Source organism: Babylonia areolata, chromosome 9 (assembly GCF_041734735.1).
Source record: "Babylonia areolata isolate BAREFJ2019XMU chromosome 9, ASM4173473v1, whole genome shotgun sequence".
Taxonomy (NCBI): Eukaryota; Metazoa; Mollusca; class Gastropoda; order Neogastropoda; family Buccinidae; genus Babylonia; species Babylonia areolata.
The window spans coordinates 20,684,299-20,702,904 of record NC_134884.1 but is presented as its reverse complement, the minus strand read 5'-3'; the positions used below and the strand labels follow the sequence as shown (position 1 = coordinate 20,702,904).

At 44.7% G+C, this 18,606-nt stretch overlaps 1 long non-coding RNA gene across 1 annotated transcript in view; it reads left to right on the top strand.

Annotated features, from left to right (window-relative positions):
* Positions 1 to 11,427, top strand: part of LOC143285778 (uncharacterized) — a 33,671-nt gene extending 22,244 nt beyond the window's left edge. The window contains exon 3 of the long non-coding RNA XR_013055725.1: positions 10,989 to 11,427. This is a non-coding gene — a long non-coding RNA (uncharacterized LOC143285778). The remainder of the gene's footprint in view (positions 1 to 10,988) is intronic.
* Positions 11,428 to 18,606: the final 7,179 nt, after the last annotated feature.

Here is an 18,606-nt window from a genome sequence, read left to right as displayed (position 1 = left end):
AAGTGAACAAATCGTTCGCAATTTTGAGAAGGGCTGTCTCTGTGCGGTAAGTTGACTGAAATGGGTAATTCAAGTTATTGGTCGAGAAGTTGAGCATGGACTCTCAGTGACTTTTGAGAAAAAGGGTAGATTAGAAACGGGTCTGTAATTCTGTAGTGAGTCTGGATCGAGACTGGGCTTTTCGAGCAGTGGCCGTAAGATAGCAGACTTAAACTCAATGGGAAAGGAGCCAGACAGAAGATAGTTGTTGATAACAATAGTGATGTGTGGAAGAAGTGTGTCAAGGCAGTGGTTGAGGAAGGAAGCTGGAAGAGCGTTAAGTTCGCATGTTTTAATGTTTGACTGTCTGATAATTCTCTTGACAGTGTCAACACAGACAGGCTGGAAAGAGGTGAGGGTGGTGCCAAAGAAAGGTGGGTCCGGAAAGACGGACGGAGCCAAGAGTCTGACAGAGGTCCAGGATCATACTGGTGAAGAAATCTGAAAGTGCTTGTGGAAGTTGGGATGGTGGGGTGTTGGTGGGAAGGGGAGAGGGGTCGGATTTGCCAAGGAGTTTGTTGGTGATCGAATACAACATTTTGGAGGTGGCACATGCAGCAATTTTGGTATTATAACATGCAGTTTTAGCAACGTGTACTAAATTGTTCACAGCTTTGTTAGCAGCCTGAAATATTTGTTTGTGAACGGTGAGGCTCGATTTCAGCCAGTCTCTCGGCTCTGCGACGCTCTCGCTTTGCTTCCAGCAACTGGGGGCCAACGTCGGAGAACCACGGTGATGGCGGACGCTGGGAGACCCTGCGTCTGGTGGCAGGGGCGTGCTGGTCCAGCAGGTCAGCCAGCAGCTGGTTGAGGTCACCGGAAGAAACAGGGGGACAGGCCGACAGCCTGGCCTGCAGGTCCTCGTCAAAGGCGGCCAAGTCGACGCCAGCCAGAATCCTCGCCAGCATGTAGACCTGGCGAGAATGGGGCCTCAACAGATGCAGCTGACACTGGAGGCACACACGGTCAGAGGGCAGGGTGTGGTTAACGGACAGGGACTTGAGTATGGTCTGGTCAGCCCTGTGCACGACCCAGTCCAATGTATGGCCATGCCGGTGTGTGGGGACACGGACAGCTTGGACCAGACCAAAAGAGCCGAGGAGGTGGATAAGTCTGGCAGTTTGAGTGTTACTGGGCACATCATAGTGGAAGTTGAAATCTCCCACAATCACATAGGAGCCTGTGAGGGAGTTGCAATAGGCCAGCAACTCGAGGAACTCGTCGATGGACATTGAGTCCTTCAGTTTGTTTTTGTCACTGGGAGGCGGGCGGTAAAAAGGGTGAGGAGGTGAAAGGTGTGGTAGGGAAGGGTGAGGGTGAGCCGGACAATGAGGGGTGAAGAAGGGGGAAATGAGTGGTGGTGGAGATGAAGGGGGTGAGGGATCAGCGACGATGACAGCAATGCCGCCACCCCGGGTGGAGCAAGGAAAGGAGAAGCTGCGGTAGCCAGGAGGAGCGAGGTCTCTGTACTTGGCCTCATCCAAGGTCTCACAGACTGCGAACAGAGAGATAGAAAAGAGGTCACTGTAGATACTTAGGGGAGGGGGGGGGGGGAGAGTTCAGGTGATTGGAAAGGAGAGATGGGAGAGGGAATGATAGAATGAAGTGAATGGACATGTGTGCATGAAAAAATGAATACGTGAATTTCATAGTTTTTATCACCTTTGTTTCCATTGTACGAGCGGATGTATGTCTCGCTATGCATTGTGCGATTTATAAAGATGTAAAAGAGGAGGGGGTGGGAAGAGAAACACGGAGGGTGAGTTGGAATCACGTGCAACCTTATGTCATCACTGTGTGTGTGTGTGTGTGTGTGTGTGTGAGAGAGAGAGAGAGAGAGAGAGAGAGAGAGAGAGAGAGAGAGTGCGTGTGTGCTTCAAGTTAACATTTGAATAAACATGTAAAGATAGACGGATAGACACAAATATTTCTATTTTTTAGATGACACCTAAAAGGAGATCGGACATTTCTATTATCATATTATTATTGCATTCAGAGAAAGAAAGACAAAAAAAAATGAAGAAAAGAAAAGGACAAGGTGAAAAAGAAGGAAAGAAGCAGAGGATAGAGGTGATGACTTCAGTAAAGAAAGAAGGAGTGAAGGAGGGGAAGGGTACAGTGGGTAGCTGAAATGGAAGAGGGAAGGGGGTGGGGGTTATGGAGCGAAACGTGGGGACACCGAAAAGGGGGCGGGATGTGGTAATGACATGGGGTAATGACTTTCACGTACACGTACACGGTGCGTAACCGAACTCACCTATGGACCACTAGGTATGTATGTACACCTCGTTACGAGCGCAGGCATGAATGCCGTGGATTAAGGGAGATGATTGGTGTTACTCCTCTCTCTCTCTCTCTGTCCCAGACCACAAGCTGTTGATGACAGTGTGACATGTGTGCTGATCAGTTATAACGTCGTCGTTGTTACGTGTGTGACTGGGGTGTTCCTTTTGTCTGGTAGCCAGTCCACACAGTGAGGACGGCACTTGCACTTCCCTGCTGTTCCCATGGTCATAGTGGGGACACAAACTAATGCCCTTGACCGCTCTCGCTGGAGGATGCTGTGCTCTCGTGGCATAAAGACGTTTGAAAAACAAGAGAACGGTGGCCATTAAGGAGAAGCGTGAGTGAAGGAAGCAGGGCTCAGCTTCTGGAGACGTTTTCCCTCGCAACACCTGTGGGAAATGCTGCGCATCCAGAATCGGCCTCTTCTCCGATATGAGGACACACACCGACAGATAAGCCCGCCTGCCTACTCATCCGTCGGTTCGACGGGAGACTCCACTGCATTACAGTGGGGACACGACTGACTATCTGTCTATCTATACATCTATAATAATTATTATGAGTGTGAGTAGGGGGTGGGTGGGGGGTGGGTGGGTGAGGGGGGAATCATTCCATTGACCAGCTCAGCGTCCTCCGTCTGAAAGTGAGAGAGCAAAAAGAACGCGCACTTGTGTTCACCGTGTGTGTGTGTGTGTTGTGTTGTGTGTGTGCGTGCCTGTGTGTGTGTGTGTGTGTGTGTGTGTGTGTGTGCAAAAGAGAATAATACATCAAGCGAATCAGTGAATATATCAAATTCGGTCTTCAGTGAGAAGTATACTGATCAAAAGAAGCAAGGATCCAGGTTTTCCTGTATAAGAATCTACAAAAATTGAAGCAGACCAGACAAACAGGATGAATGTCTTTAAAGGGTGTGAAAAAAAAAATTGGTGGTTAAAGGGAGGAAAGTATGTCTCTTTGAACGCTGCGACATACTGATTATCGACCTTTGCATTGTTCTGGGGGAGGTGCCACCGCTCTGTCTCTCTCTCTCTCTCTCTCTGTGTGTGTGTGTTATTTTGCACTTAAGGGGATACAAGAATTGACCCACGTCACCCCCTTGTCAATAGACCCTTACAGGTAATGACAATAAAATGTCAAAGCGTCTCTCTCTCTCCGTATCTTGGCTGAATTATACAAAATATCTAAGCAGCGCTGGGTTTGCCTCAGTTCAGTTCAGTTACTCAAGGAGGTGTCACTGCGTTCGGGCAAATTCATACACGCTACACCACATCTAGCCTACAAAGCAGATGCCTGACCAGCAGCACAACCCAACGGGCTTAGTCAGGCCTTGAGGGGGAAAAAGAAAGAAGAAAAAAGTAAATGGATACATTATTGAATGAATAAATGAATAAATGTAAGTATGAGTATTTGCGCGCATGTGTGTATTTGAAGATGGTAGGGGTGGACGTGTGTGCGTGCGTGCGAGCGCGTGCGCGTGTGTGTGTATGCTTGTGTGTATTTATCTCTGTGTGTAGCTGTGTGCGTGTCTCAGTGTGTGTCGGTGTTTGTATGTTTGTGTAGCGTGTGCGTTTGTGTGCGTGTGGGTGGTTGGGGTCGGGTGTGTTAGAGTCTGACAGAGACAGGACTGACTTGGAGCAGTGACAACGTGATAACATGAGGAATGAAAGAAATCGGGCTGGGCTTGCTGTTCTGATCTCCTCTTGCTGTTTATGTGTGTGCACACCGTACACACATGCGCGCGCGAGAGAGAGGAAGCACGCACGCACGCACGCAAATACGCACACGCACACGCAAACACACAGATGCATATACACATACATACACACACGCGCTCACACACACACACACACACACACACACACACACACGTTTTAGCTTATAGTTGGAGTTTGGGTCAAGTTGCTCGTGCTGGGTCTTGACGTTGTCCACTGGTGGAGGTCTCGGCTGACACAGCAAAAAAAAAAAAAAAAAAAAAAAAATCGTTCATTAACACGAGCTGCCCGTGCAAGACGCCATTAGATAGAGTTTGAGGTTTGTGAACTGACACAACCTCAGATTGCACAGACAAGTTTGAAAGAAAAAGAGTTACAGTGAAGATGGAGGTATTCAACTTGGCATGGAATGGTTATGGTGTAAACTACATTAAGACGTCCGTATAAAATGGAAACGGACTCCAAGATTGAATTCTCAACGTTCTGGGTGATAAAAAAGAGGAAATATAAAGAAAATTGTGAAGTCACAATTCTTCAACATCACCATTTACTGTGTGAACTGTTCTGAACACGAAGTGGAAAATTCAAAGTGAAGCAGTTGTGCAGTCTTCAGTCTGAACATCAAGGAACCGTGTGTGTATTTCTAAAACGTGGTTGAACTCAGATATTCTCTGTAAGAACTGACTTCCAGCGACTGTTTTGCCATAGACTGTTTGTTCGTTGCTGGGATAAATGCACACACGTCAAACAAGGACTGTGTTCAAATTTATTTCCGTCAACGAAGAGGACCCGTTGAGAAGCTTGACACATGAAATGTTGGAGCTGATGTGGATTTTCAAGTTGCTCAGAACATTTGCCCGGAAGTAAGGTAAGGTGATTCTGCGCGCCCCTAAGTCCCCTCCACGGCCCCCCCCCCTCCCCCCACTCCGACCCACCCCCCATTCCACCAGCTCTCACCGGTTAGTTTCAGCGAAAGTTTTACGTGCAGCAATAACCACCTTTCCTCCCCTGTATTTCCTGCTTTTAAGACGGAAAAGGTTGTTAATTGGTTAATAACATTATGATATATACTCAACATTTCTTCCCCTCCACTCTTGACTGGCCTTTTTTTCGTCTTTTGTCAGGGGAAGAAATGTAGAGCATATATTACAATGCTATTTAAACAAATTTACAGTTTTTCTGCATTCGGAACGAAACTGAATGGAAATAACACAGGGGAAGAAATGTGAATATTGCACTGTTCTTCCCCTGTATTTTCCGTTTATATGACGGGGAAAGTTGTAAACTGGTTAATAACATTGTAACATTCTTTGACTGGCCTTTCGTAGGCTATCTCAAATTAGTCCTGTCTACATTGCTGTCTATTAATAATGTCGACAGGCAAGTATGTGGTACGGGACGGGGTATATCCGCGCTTTAGGGGTAACTGCATTATCAACAGTCCAGCCGGTCACGCGAGTTCGCTTGCTTCCTTGCAAAATGGCCACTGCCATGATGCGTGGTTGAAGCAATATCTCAGCAAGTTTTGGCTCGATTTTGATGTTTTTCTTGTTGTTTTTAACGTGATAGAAAACGAAAGTAATGCTATTGATCAGTTGAAGTGACGCCAGTTATCCTGATGATGATTACATGCTACACGGTACATCGACAGGAAGGGGGCGGGGTCGTGTTAGAAGTGGGTATAGAAAAAAAATGTTAATTTGAAACCTTCATTTTGAAATTTTTATTTACTACAAAACCCTCTAGACGAAAGCTTCAACCCGAAGAATTGTTTACAGTGAAGCTGTTATATTGTAGAATTGTGTGATTGTGGGTGTTTGGGAGGGAGGGTGTGTGCGGGGGAGGGGGGGGGAGGGGGTATGTGTGGTGTGCTTATGTTTAAAACATGATTGTGGAGGAAAACATAACTGCATTTGATTGTTAGACGTGTTTAACACATTTGCAAATATTTCAGCACAATTTCGACCCATGAATTATTCGTCCTTTTTTTCTCTCAAAATATTTTGTGTACCGGGTATTTTTTCATAAAAATTCTTATTTATCTTCCCCTGATTGGGAGTTGTATCATCCTGTCAGTATTGAACACATGGTAATGACATTCTCCATTCATTTCCTTCAAGAAAACAAATACTTTAACATACGTTTGAGCATTATTTTGATTAATTAATGTGATATTTTTAGGGGTTAGTGATTATTTTGAAAAACAAAACAAAACAAACAAAAAAAACATGCATTGTTCCGGAAGTCAAGGGATTGAACTCTTTTTCTTCTGCGTTCACTCATATGCACACGAGTGGGCTTTTACGTATATGACCGTTTTTACCCCGCCATGTAGGCAGCCATACTCCGTTTTCGGGGGTGTGCATGCTGGGTATGTTCTTGTTTCCATAACCCACCGAACGCTGACATGGATTACAGGATCTTTAACGTGCGTATTTGATCTTCTGCTTGCATATACACACGAAGGGGGTTCAGGCACTAGCAGGTCTGCACATATGTTGACCTGGGAGATCGTAAAAATCTCCACCCTTTACCCACCAGGCGCCGTCACCGTGATTCGAACCCGGGACCCTCAGATTGACAGTCCAACGCTTTAACCACTCGGCTATTGCGCCCGTCAAAGGATTGAACAAAATCTCCTCCTGAGTCTCTCCCGTATGTTCTGTTCCCTGTCTTCTGGTGTTGTAGGCTGTGAATCAGGAACCTTGGCAAACTGTCATTTAATGCAGTGAGAGACAGATGTAAAGCGTGTTTGATTCATAGTGTGCCCTCTGTGTGTGTGTGTGTGTGTGTGTGTGTGTGTGTGTGTGTGTGTGTGTGTGCGTGTGTGTGTGTGCGCGCGCGCGCGTGTGTGTGTGTGTGGTGTGTGTGTGTGTTTAAACAACAGCTTATATGGGTCAGTCCACACACTTAACATATCCTTAAGACTGAAACTCTACGTGTGTGTGTGTATGTGTGGTTTTTTTTGTTTGTTTGTTTTGGTTTTGGTTGTTTTTCTTGCTTCGCGCATATGCGCGTTTGTGTGTGTGTGCGTGCGCGCGCGCGCATGTGTGCATGTGCTTTGTGCCTGTGCGTGATGCGTGTGTGTTTGTGTGAGTGCGCGCGCGCGTTCGTGTGTGTATGATTACTTGGTTTTTTATTTCTCGCCAGCCTTCTTTAATTCTCGGCAGTTTAAACGCGCACTTTGCTATTTTTGTTTTATATGCACATCACAATGTTTAAGAATGCTCCGGCCTTTTGGGGGTGGGTTGGGGGAGTCCCGCAACTGTTCTGTGTTGTAATTGACTGCATCGTACTGTTCTGTGTTGTAATTGACTACATCGTACTGTTCTGTGTTGTAATTCACTACATCGTACTGTTCTGTGTTGTAATTCACTACATCGAACTGTTCTGTGTTGTAATTGACTGCATCGTACTGTTCTGTGTTGTAATTCACTGCATTGAACTGTTCTGTGTTGTAATTCACTACATTGAACTGTTCTGTGTTGTAACTCACTGCATTGAACTGTTCTGTGTTGTAATTCACTACATTGAACTGTTCTGTGTTGTAATTCACTACATCGTACTGTTCTGTGTTGTAATTCACAACATTCGAACTGTTCTGTGTTGTAATTCACTGCATCGTACTATTCTGTGTTGTAATTCACAACATTCGAACTGTTCTGTGTTGTAATTCAGTGCATCGTACTATTCTGTGTTGTAATTCACAACATTCGAACTGTTCTGTGTTGTAATTCAGTGCATCGTACTATTCTGTGTTGTAATTCACAACATTCGAACTGTTCTGTGTTGTAATTCACTGCATCGTACTATTCTGTGTTGTAATTCACAACATTCGAACTGTTCTGTGTTGTAATTCACTGCATCGAACTGTTCTGTGTTGTAATTCACTGCATCGAACTGTTCTGTGTTGTAATTCACTGCATCGTACTGTTCTGTGTTGTAATTGACTACATCGAACTGTTCTGTGTTGTAATTCACTACATCGAACTGTTCTGTGTTGTAATTCACTACATCGTACTGTTCTGTGTTGTAATTCACTACATCGAACTGTTCTGTGTTGTAATTCACTACATTGAACTGTTCTGTGTTGTAATTCACTGTATCGTACTGTTCTGTGTTGTAATTGACTACATCGTACTGTTCTGTGTTGTAATTCACTACATTGTACTGTTCTGTGTTGTAATTCACTACATTGAACTGTTCTGTGTTGTAATTCACTGTATCGTACTGTTCTGTGTTGTAATTCACAACATTCGAACTGTTCTGTGTTGTAATTCACTACATTGAACTGTTCTGTGTTGTAATTCACTGCATTGAACTGTTCTGTGTTGTAATTCACTGCATTGAACTGTTCTGTGTTGTAATTGACTACATCGAACTGTTCTGTGTTGTAATTCACTACATCGAACTGTTCTGTGTTGTAATTCACTACATTGAACTGTTTTATGTTTTAATTCACTGCATTGAATTATGTGTTTTGATATACTACATTGACCTGTCCCGTTTTGTACTTCACTATATTGAACTGTTGTGTGTTCTTATTCACCATACTGATTTGCTCTGTGTTGTACTTAGTGCACTGTAGACTGCCGCTCTTGGTTGTGCAGTGCTTTGCTGAACCATGCATGACTCGTGTTGCGTAGTGGTTTACCTCAGTAATGTGTTGCACTGTACTGGATGGATGCACTGCCTTCACTGTACGTGTTGCACTGACGGCCGTAACAGCAGAGTGGTTTAACTCACTCAGTACGGCCAGTCCTCTCTTCTCCTCTACACAGATCCCTCGGATGTCCAGTGGGTGTCTCAATGACCCAACGTTTTTTTTCCGTCGTCAGAATTGTGGTATTCTTTGTCAACATTCACCTCTTCCGTTTTAGAGCCTTCCGCTTGCAATATTTTGATGGTGGTAATTGGGGTGAAACGCTGTTAACGTCTTCTCTTTCGCCGTTCGTATGGAGAGTTAAAACGTTGAACTTTCAGTCTGAGGTCCCGGGTTCAAACATCAGTCACGGTGCCTGGTGGGTAAAGGGGGTGGGGGGATTTTTGCGATCTCCCATTAAATTTTCAACAGTTACGCAGAACTGCTAGTGCCTGAACCCCCTTCGTGAAAATTAATATGTAAAATTTTGGAAACAGTTCATCTAAGTTAGAATTTTATAAGAACGCTGTGACAAATTATAAAACTGAAACGTATTTAAAGAATACAGCAAATACACAACACAGGAAAGCACTGACCATCTTACGAATCAGCGCCCATGACTTACAAATCGAACAGGGAAGATATAAAAATACACCGAAAGAACAAAGACTGTGTGATGCTTGTAACAGTTTAGAAGATGAGATTCACCTTTTAGACAGTTGTGTAAAGTACAATACTTACAGACACAGATTCCTAATCGATGTATGTCGTCCAAATGCAAAGCCCAGTGAACTGATCCTTCTAACAGAATTACAGCCAAGGCTGACAAAATTTGTTCACGAATGTTTCTCCTCTTAATATGCTCATGTTTATGTTTCATTGTGTCTTATAATCTTTAAGGTTTTATGACAATAAAAAGTATTCTATTCTATTCTATTCTACGCATACAGAATATCAGAATAAAACTGCATGCAGGAAAAAATACCAAAAAAAAGAAAAAAAAGGGTGGCGCTGTAGTGTAGCCACGCGCTCTCCCTGGGGAGAGCAGCCCGAATTTCACACAGATAAATCTGTTGTGATTAAAAGAAATACAAATACAAATACGCACGTTAAAGATCCCTTCATCCATACCAGCGTTCGGTGGGTTATGGAAACAAGTACATGCCGGGTATTCACCCCCCAACAGTCTCCCCACTGCATCCCCTCCCCCCTGAAAAGGATTATGACTGCCCACATGGCGGGGTATGAACGGTCATTCACGTAATAAATGCCCGCTCGTGAATATAACGGAGTCGCAGCCCACGAAGTACCAGTGCTGTTCTTGTTTCTTTTCTTCTTCTTCTGTGTTCGTGGGCTGCAACTCCCACGTTCACTCGTATGTACACGAGTGGGCTCTTACGTGTATGACCGTTTTAACCCCGCCATGTAGGCAGCGATACTCCGGGGATGTGCATGTTGGGTATGTTCTTGTTTCCATTACCCTCCGAACACTGACATGGATTACAGGATCTTTAACGTGCGTATTTGATCTTCTGCTTGCGTATACACACGAAGGGGGTTCAGGCAGTAGCAGGTCTACACATATGTTGACCTGGGAGATCGGAAAAATCTCCACCCTTTACCCACCAGGCGCCGTCACCGAGAGTCGAACCCGGAACCCTCAGGCTGAAAGTCCAATGCTTTAACCATTCGGCTATTGCGCCTGTCGCTGTACTTGTTTGTGCCACAGCCTCATGGACAAGTTCTGCATGACTGTTGTTACTGTTTAGTATTACTTCTTTCTCTCTCTTATCCCAGGCAGTAGGCGTGGTCCTCGCATTTGAAAGAAAACACGTGGAAAATGTTTTCCAGCGAAGAAAAAATGAAATTGTCAACATCTTAATTGTGTGCAAGTTCACACACACACACTCTCTCTCTCTCTCTCTCTCTCTGTTTCTCTCTCTCTCTCTCTCTCTTTCTCTCTCTCTCTCTCTCTCTCTCTGTCTTACACACACACACACACACACACACACACACACACACACACACACACACACACACATTCACAAGCATGCACACACACGCACACGCACACACACATACACCATACATACAGACATACCGACACACAGACACACAGACTGACAGACACAAAAGAGCCTACTTTTAAGGATTGTTCATACCAGTTTATTCATTCTTTTTTTTTTTTTTTAGCTTTGTCATATATCCATTTTGAAATATATCTAAAGCATTCTTATTTATTTGCTTTATACAATGTAAATGATTATTCCATCTATTTCATTGTTTCATTTTCCAATGGTGCTGTGCAGAGTGGAAGCAGACGAGGACAGCCTCCAGAGGACACGCACCAGAATGGAATGGACCCCTGTGGACAGCTGTGACCCAAGACGCAGGGGAAGCAGTCAGACCCTCCGTCATGTCGACACAGATCCCCCCACGCATCCCCAATCCGCTCCACCTCCACAAACAAAACGAATCCCATGACTGAGTTCCATAAAATCTCTGCCGGTCATCACAGTTCCACCTTGACATAGTGACCTGAGTGGTGGTGGTTGAGGGGTGTGCAGCGTACAAGCTCGTGGCGTTTATCCCTGGAAGTTGGCTCACCGTACAAACACAGTGTGTACGTCATTTACCATGACACAGTGTCTGCAGGATGTACTCTGTAAGACTGGCTGCAGAATGGTATCACGTGCTGGCCTGGAGGTCCTGTGACCTTGTGAAGGGAACGCAGGATCCCAGTCAGGCTGTGTGGACAGCGGGGGTATGGGGGGGGGGGGGGGGGGGGGCGGGGGGGGGGGGGGTGTAATGGGTCAGGGGTTGTGTGTGGCAAGCATGGAACAGAAGCCTTTATAACTTTTTTTTGAAGGAGGGGTGGAGGGGGGTGTAAGAGCGAGCAGGTCCGATTCGCCTATTCCCATTTCGCCTACTGTTTGATGGTGCGGCCACTCTCCGTGACCTCTTGATAGTCTGACTCTCTGTTCTGTGTCGCCACCCCCCTGTTCCCGTTTCTCCTCTCAGCCTCTCTTTGTCTTAAGTCTGTCTCTTTCACACTTTATGTCAGTGTGTGTGTGTGTGTGTGTGTGTGTGTGTGGTGTGTGTGTGTGTGTGTGTGTGTGTGTGTGTGTGTGTGTGTGTGTGTGTGTGTGTGTGTGTCTGTCTGTCTGTCTGTCTAACGCAGACATACGCGCGAGTGCGCGCGCGCGCGCACACACACACACACACACACACACACACACACACACACACACAATTTTACACATACAATCCATTGCATTCACTTTCCAATGCTCAGAGCCAGACAGATCGCCAACAGAACCAAGGCGGACATACAGACACAACAATGAACGTGTGGAGAAGCTGAGAACTGACTTGGGGGAGATATCTCTCTCTCTCACACAGTTTTTAAAAGGCGCATCATATGCAGTCAGCTGCTGGACATTATGCTGCCATGCACATCCACATCAACTGAACAGATTGTGTACAAGTGCTTGCGTGCAAACGTAATGTAAGTGCGTGTATGTGTGTGTTGTGAAGTGGTCTTTTGGAGAACGTGCGCGAATTTGGATTAGGCTTAGGCTTATTTAGTGATGGGCGAATTGAGAATAGGTGAAATAGGAACAGGCGAACCGGGATGTAACCTGTGACTGAAAGATTCGGTGGTTGTCATCTGTTGTCAGTCCGTGAGGAGAGAACGGAGATACTGACAGCATGGGAAGCATTGGATCTTTCGATCGCTTTTCATTTGTGGATCATAATCGTTTCCCTTAAAGTTTCTTGTTGTGAAATCTTTTAGAGAACTTTTTCCATGTGAAGTTGAGAACGAGTGGCCTGGTGTGAAGCCATCTTCTGTTGTGTTAGCGAGTTTGATTTAAGGAAAAATAGGTTGACGTCCCTAATCCTTTTTACGTCCTTAAAGGCAATGACTTCATATTTTAATGTGTCAAGGCTCGACATAGCAAGGCGGTACCCCATGCTCTTCGGGTACCCGTTCACACCCGGGTGGAGTTAGGAAAGTCGGAGGAAAGTGGATTGATTGGCAAATTTACTGATCCATAATTTGAATTTATCCCTGTGCTATATATCGTTTCATGCGTGCTTGCACACGGGACCCGGGTTTACCGTCTCGTTTGAAATACTTGTACCCTGACCACCGCTTAGGCCTTGTGGAGATGGAACTTTGATGATTCAGGCGAGACTGGAACATGGAAACCGCCATGGTCTGCTTGGCGGAACTGTACGTACGAGGCATGTGATTGCACTGGAGTGGACTATCAAACCTGTGGAACCGATCAGTGAAGAGGAGAGGAACGGTAAAATCAGAGACCGTTTCTGTGTTCATCCAGAAATGACAGTGCTGCAAACACATGCACAGTACAGTGCCCATAACATGTGTACAGTACAGTGCCCATAACATGCACAGTACAGTGCCCATAACATGCACAGTGCAGTGCCCATAACATGTGCACAGTACAGTGCCCATAACATGTGTACAGTACAGTGCCCATAACATGTGTACAGTACAGTGCCCATAACATGTGTACAGTACAGTGCCCATAACATGTGTACAGTACAGTGCCCATAACATGTGTACAGTGCAGTGCCCATAACATGCACACAGTGCAGTGCCCATAACATGCACAGTACAGTGCCCATAACATGCACAGTGCAGTGCCCATAACATGCACAGTGCAGTGCCCATGACACATGCACAGTGCAGTGCCCATGACACATGCACAGTGCAGTGCCCATAACACGTGTACAGTGCAGTGCCCATAACATGCACAGTGCAGTGCCCATAACATGCACAGTACAGTGCCCATGACATGTGTACAGTGCAGTGCCCATAACATGCACAGTGCAGTGCCCATAACATGCACAGTACAGTGCCCATAACATGTGCACAGTGCAGTGCCCATAACATGCACAGTGCCAGTGCCCATAACATGTGTACAGTGCAGTGCCCATAACATGTGTACAGTGCAGTGCCCATAACATGCACAGTACAGTGCCCATAACATGCACAGTACAGTGCCCATGACATGTGTACAGTGCAGTGCCCATAACATGCACAGTACAGTGCCCATAACATGCACAGTACAGTGCCCATGACATGTGCACAGTGCAGTGCCCATAACATGCACAGTGCAGTGCCCATAACATGTGCACAGTACAGTGCCCATAACATGTGCACAGTGCAGTGCCCATAACATGTGCACAGTGCAGTGCCCATAACATGTGCACAGTGCAGTGCCCATAACATGTGCACAGTACAGTGCCCATAACATGTGCACAGTACAGTGCCCATAACATGCACAGTGCAGTGCCCATAACATGCACAGTGCAGTGCCCATGACACATGCACAGTGCAGTGCCCATGACATATGCACAGTGCAGTGAACCATAACATGCACAGTGCAGTGCCCATAACATGCACAGTACAGTGCCCATAACATGCACAGTACAGTGCCCATAACATGTGCACAGTGCAGTGCCCATAACATGCACAGTACAGTGCCCATGACATGCACAGTGCAGTGCCCATGACATGCACAGTGCAGTGCAGTGCCCATGACATGTGTACAGTGCAGTGCCCATAACATGCACAGTACAGTGCAGTGCCCATAACATGCACAGTACAGTGCCCATAACATGCACAGTGCAGTGCCCATAACATGCACAGTGCAGTGCCCATGTTGTGTGAAGACGACGGGATATCGTGCTGGTGTAAAGTTCGCCAGTTTGAAAATGTGCGCGCGTTTGAAAGTCAAGTCAAAATTTAATTTCAAGCAAGGAAAGGGAGGGGAGTTTGTTTCAGATTCTTTTCAGATTCTTTTCAGATTCAGTTTCAAGGGAGATAAGCTACAACTGTTGTTTTTTTGTGTGTGAGCACGCGTGTGAAGAACATTCTCTCTGGCACGCGCAAACGTTCTCGCACACTTGTGTATGAATATATATGCGAGAACGTTAGCGCGTGCGAGTCAGAATGTTCCTACGCACGCGAGCACGTTTTCAAGCTTGGCGCACTTCTGTCTACCCTTCATTTTCCGAACATCTCGTCTGCTGTTTTCAGTGGTGGTGGTACGGGTGCTAGTCCTTGTGAAATTTATCTGTTGCGGGTGGGTGTGTCATTGAAAGTGGACGATTCAGTGGGCCGTGTGTGTGTGTGAGATCGATCAGAGTGACGGGAGGGTAGGACCCACTGGATCGTCCACTTTCACTGACTTTCTCAACTGTAGATCATTAACATCGCCAACTCTGGGCCGATCTCCCCGGAGAAGGACTAGCACCCGTACCGCCTCAGAACAGTGGTTGGGGTCGTTTCAGTGATAGAATGTAGGGTTTCAAATTGACATTTACTAGGGGGAGGAACGGCCGAATCACAAAGTTGGACTTAGTATATACAGGATGCGGCTGTCCTCCCCCCCCCTTTTTTTTTTTTTAAATATAATACTGTTTCATTCTTATTAAACTTTAATGTATGCAATAGTAAATCATTAAATAAAGAATAACAATATGAAACCGACTTTGTTTTGTTATATTTTCTATGAATTTTTTTTTTTAAGGGGGAGAGAGGAATGACCGTCAAATATATACTAAGTCCAATTTTACGATTCGGTCGTTCCTCCCCTTAGTCAAAAACTTGGACAATTTTAACAAAAACACAAACAATCCATCCCTGTTTAGTGTTCTGTTTATTTTTCTCCCCACTGCTTTTTTCCGATGGGGGAAGAACAGTGGGTTACACATCTCGGATAAAAATGACAAATATGCGGCAGTTTGAAACGAAAGCACATCGCTATGGGTAATGTGACCTTACAAAAGCTCACTGACAATGCGAAATAATGGAAATGTTACAAAAACATTAGGCACTGAAATTACATGCACGGACATGTTAAATGAATTTGAATTCAACAATCCCTCCCACCACCACCACCCAAAAAAAGAGCATTTTCTGCTCATCTAAAGCACTATTTTGCCATCCATTGTCGGTGAGCTTTGCCCCCATGATGTGCTGTCGTCCACACAACAATCCTACAGGGCAACCAAGGGAAACTACTGGTGTAAGGCAGAGATCTGGATCTGCCAACTCCATTGGTCCACTTTTGAATGCATCAAAGATACCGCACATACAGCGGTCAGTTTAGAAAGCGACAGCATGAACGCGGGTGTCGACCCCGAAATTCATTTCAATTGGATTGACAATGTACCAGTAAGGTTTCTTCACCCTCCTCCGCATCATTTCATTTATCGAAATTGGCAACACAAACAGTGCATACAATCTTCTGAAATCACAAACATGGGTGGGGCTTTTGGGCCGATAATGATTTTGCGCGATAATGCTTTTTCACATGTGAACAAAGCCTTGATGCAGAACTGCATTTTTTTTTAATAGTCTGACCAGTCTTGATGTTGCTTTGGTTTTGGGAAGTACCACAACCCATTTTGTTTTCTCTCACTTTAACCTTGTTTTTGTGCCTTGTTTACACCAGCCACGTGCCCTGGTACCAGTTGCATTGCTTGATTCTAACTTTTTGACAGTTACACGTGACTAAATGCCTACGCTGACCGAACTACGCCATTGGTCAGTTCCATACTACACACAGTAGCGGGTTACGACTAAACTTGGCTCTTCCGTCCGAGCAATGCAACTGGCTCCTGGAAATCACAAACAGGCCAATGCAGTACAGTGGTTTTATTTCCGACCATAATAGAAACTGGTAAACGCTCAACAGAAATCGAATCAGTGATTCACTGAAGTGAAATCGTCCACGCGTTTGCCGCTGCGCTGTTTTTTCGGCAAAATGAAAGTTTCCACTGAGTACTATGTGGTACTATGTGGGTATGAAAGTTTCCACTAAGCACTATGTGGCACTATGTGGGCCGGCATGGCTGGCACTTCTGGGTCATGTTGCAAAGCCAGCTAGCTGCTTTACAGAAAGCGACGCGACGGCAAATTTTGAAACTGCAAACTGAACCGTCGTTTTTTACGCATGATTATTAAGACTGTTTTTGTTTGTTTCTTATTATTCACTGCGCGCAAAGTGGACCAATGGTGTTGGTATCAACATGAGGGAATACAAGCCCATTAGCTGCATGGAAACTAGACATCATGGGGGAAATACAGGTCTGGTTAATGCATGAAAACTAGACATCAACAAGCAGGAATGCAGACCTAGTTACTGCATGAACATGAACATCAACATGGGGAAATGCGAGCCTAGTCAGCATGAAAACTAAACAACACACGCCTAGTCATTGCATGAAACTATGCATCAACACGGGGGAATATAGGCCTAGTCAGCATGAAAACTAAACATGTGTGAAATACAGGTTTAGTCAGCATTAAAACTAGACATGAATTTGGGGTAATACAGGCAACACGGGGGAATAAAGACAGTCACCGCATGAGGACTAGACATAAACATGGAATTCAAACCTAGTCACTATCAAAACTAGATAACGTGAGGAATACAAACCTAGTCACTATAAAAAAAAAAAAAAACCTCGAGACAACATGGGGAAATACAAGCCTAGTTATAAAAAAAACAACAACTAATCAACATGGGGGAACACAAACCTAGTCACGATAAAAACTAGACATCAATATGGGGGAACACAAACATAGTTATAAAAACTAGACATCAATATGGGGGAACACAAACCTAGTTATAAAAACTAGACATCAACATGGGGGAACACAAACCTAGTTATAAAAACTAGACGTCAACATGGGGGAACACAAACCTAGTTACAAAAACTAGACGTCAACATGGGGGAACACAAACCTAGTTACAAAAACTAGACATCAACATGGGGGAACACAGACCCAGTCAATATGGAAACTGAACATCAATATGGGGGAACATAGACCTAGTCACTATGAAAACTAGACAACACGGAGGAATAAAGACAGACTATGAAAACTAGACATCAACATTGCGAAATAAAGACCTAGTCACTATGAAAACTAGACAACATGGGGAAACAGACCTAGTCACTATGAAAACTAGACAACGTGGGGAAATACAGACCTATTCACTATGAAAACTAGAATCACTAACATGGGGAAATACAGACCTAGTCACTATGAAAACTAGACAACATGGGGAAATAAAGACCTAGTCACTATGAAAACTAGACAACATGGGGAAATGAAGACCTAGTCACTTTGAAAACTAGACATCAACACGGAGGAATAAAGACCTAGTCACTATGAAAACTAGACAACGTGGGGAAATACAGACCTATTCACTATGAAAACTAATCACTAACATGGGGAAATACAGACCTAGTCACTGTAAAAAAAAACAACAAACATGGGGAAACAGACCTAGTCACTGTAAAAAAAACAAAACAACACTAGACACCAACATGGGGAAATACAGACCTACTCACTGTAAAAAAAAAAACCCACTCGACACCAACATGGGGAAATACAGACCTATTCACTGTAAAAACTAGACACCAACATGGGGAAATACAGACCTATTCACTGTAAAAACTAGACACCAACATGGGGAAATACAGACCTATTCACTGTAAAAACTAGACACCAACATGGGGAAATACAGACCTATTCACTGTAAAAACTAGACACCAACATGGGGAAAAACAGACTTTGTAACTATAAAAACTAGACACCATCATGGGGAAATACAGACTTAGTCACTATAAAGACTAGACACCATCATGGGGAAATACAGACTTAGTCACTATAAAGACTAGACACCAACATGGGGAAATACAGACTTAGTCACTATAAAAACTAGACACCATCATGGGGAAATACAGACTTAGTCACTATGAAAACTAGACACCAACATGGGGAAATAAATACTTAGTCACTATAAAAACTAGACACCAACATGGGGAAATATATACCTAGTCACTATAAAAACTAGACACCAACATGGGGAAATATAT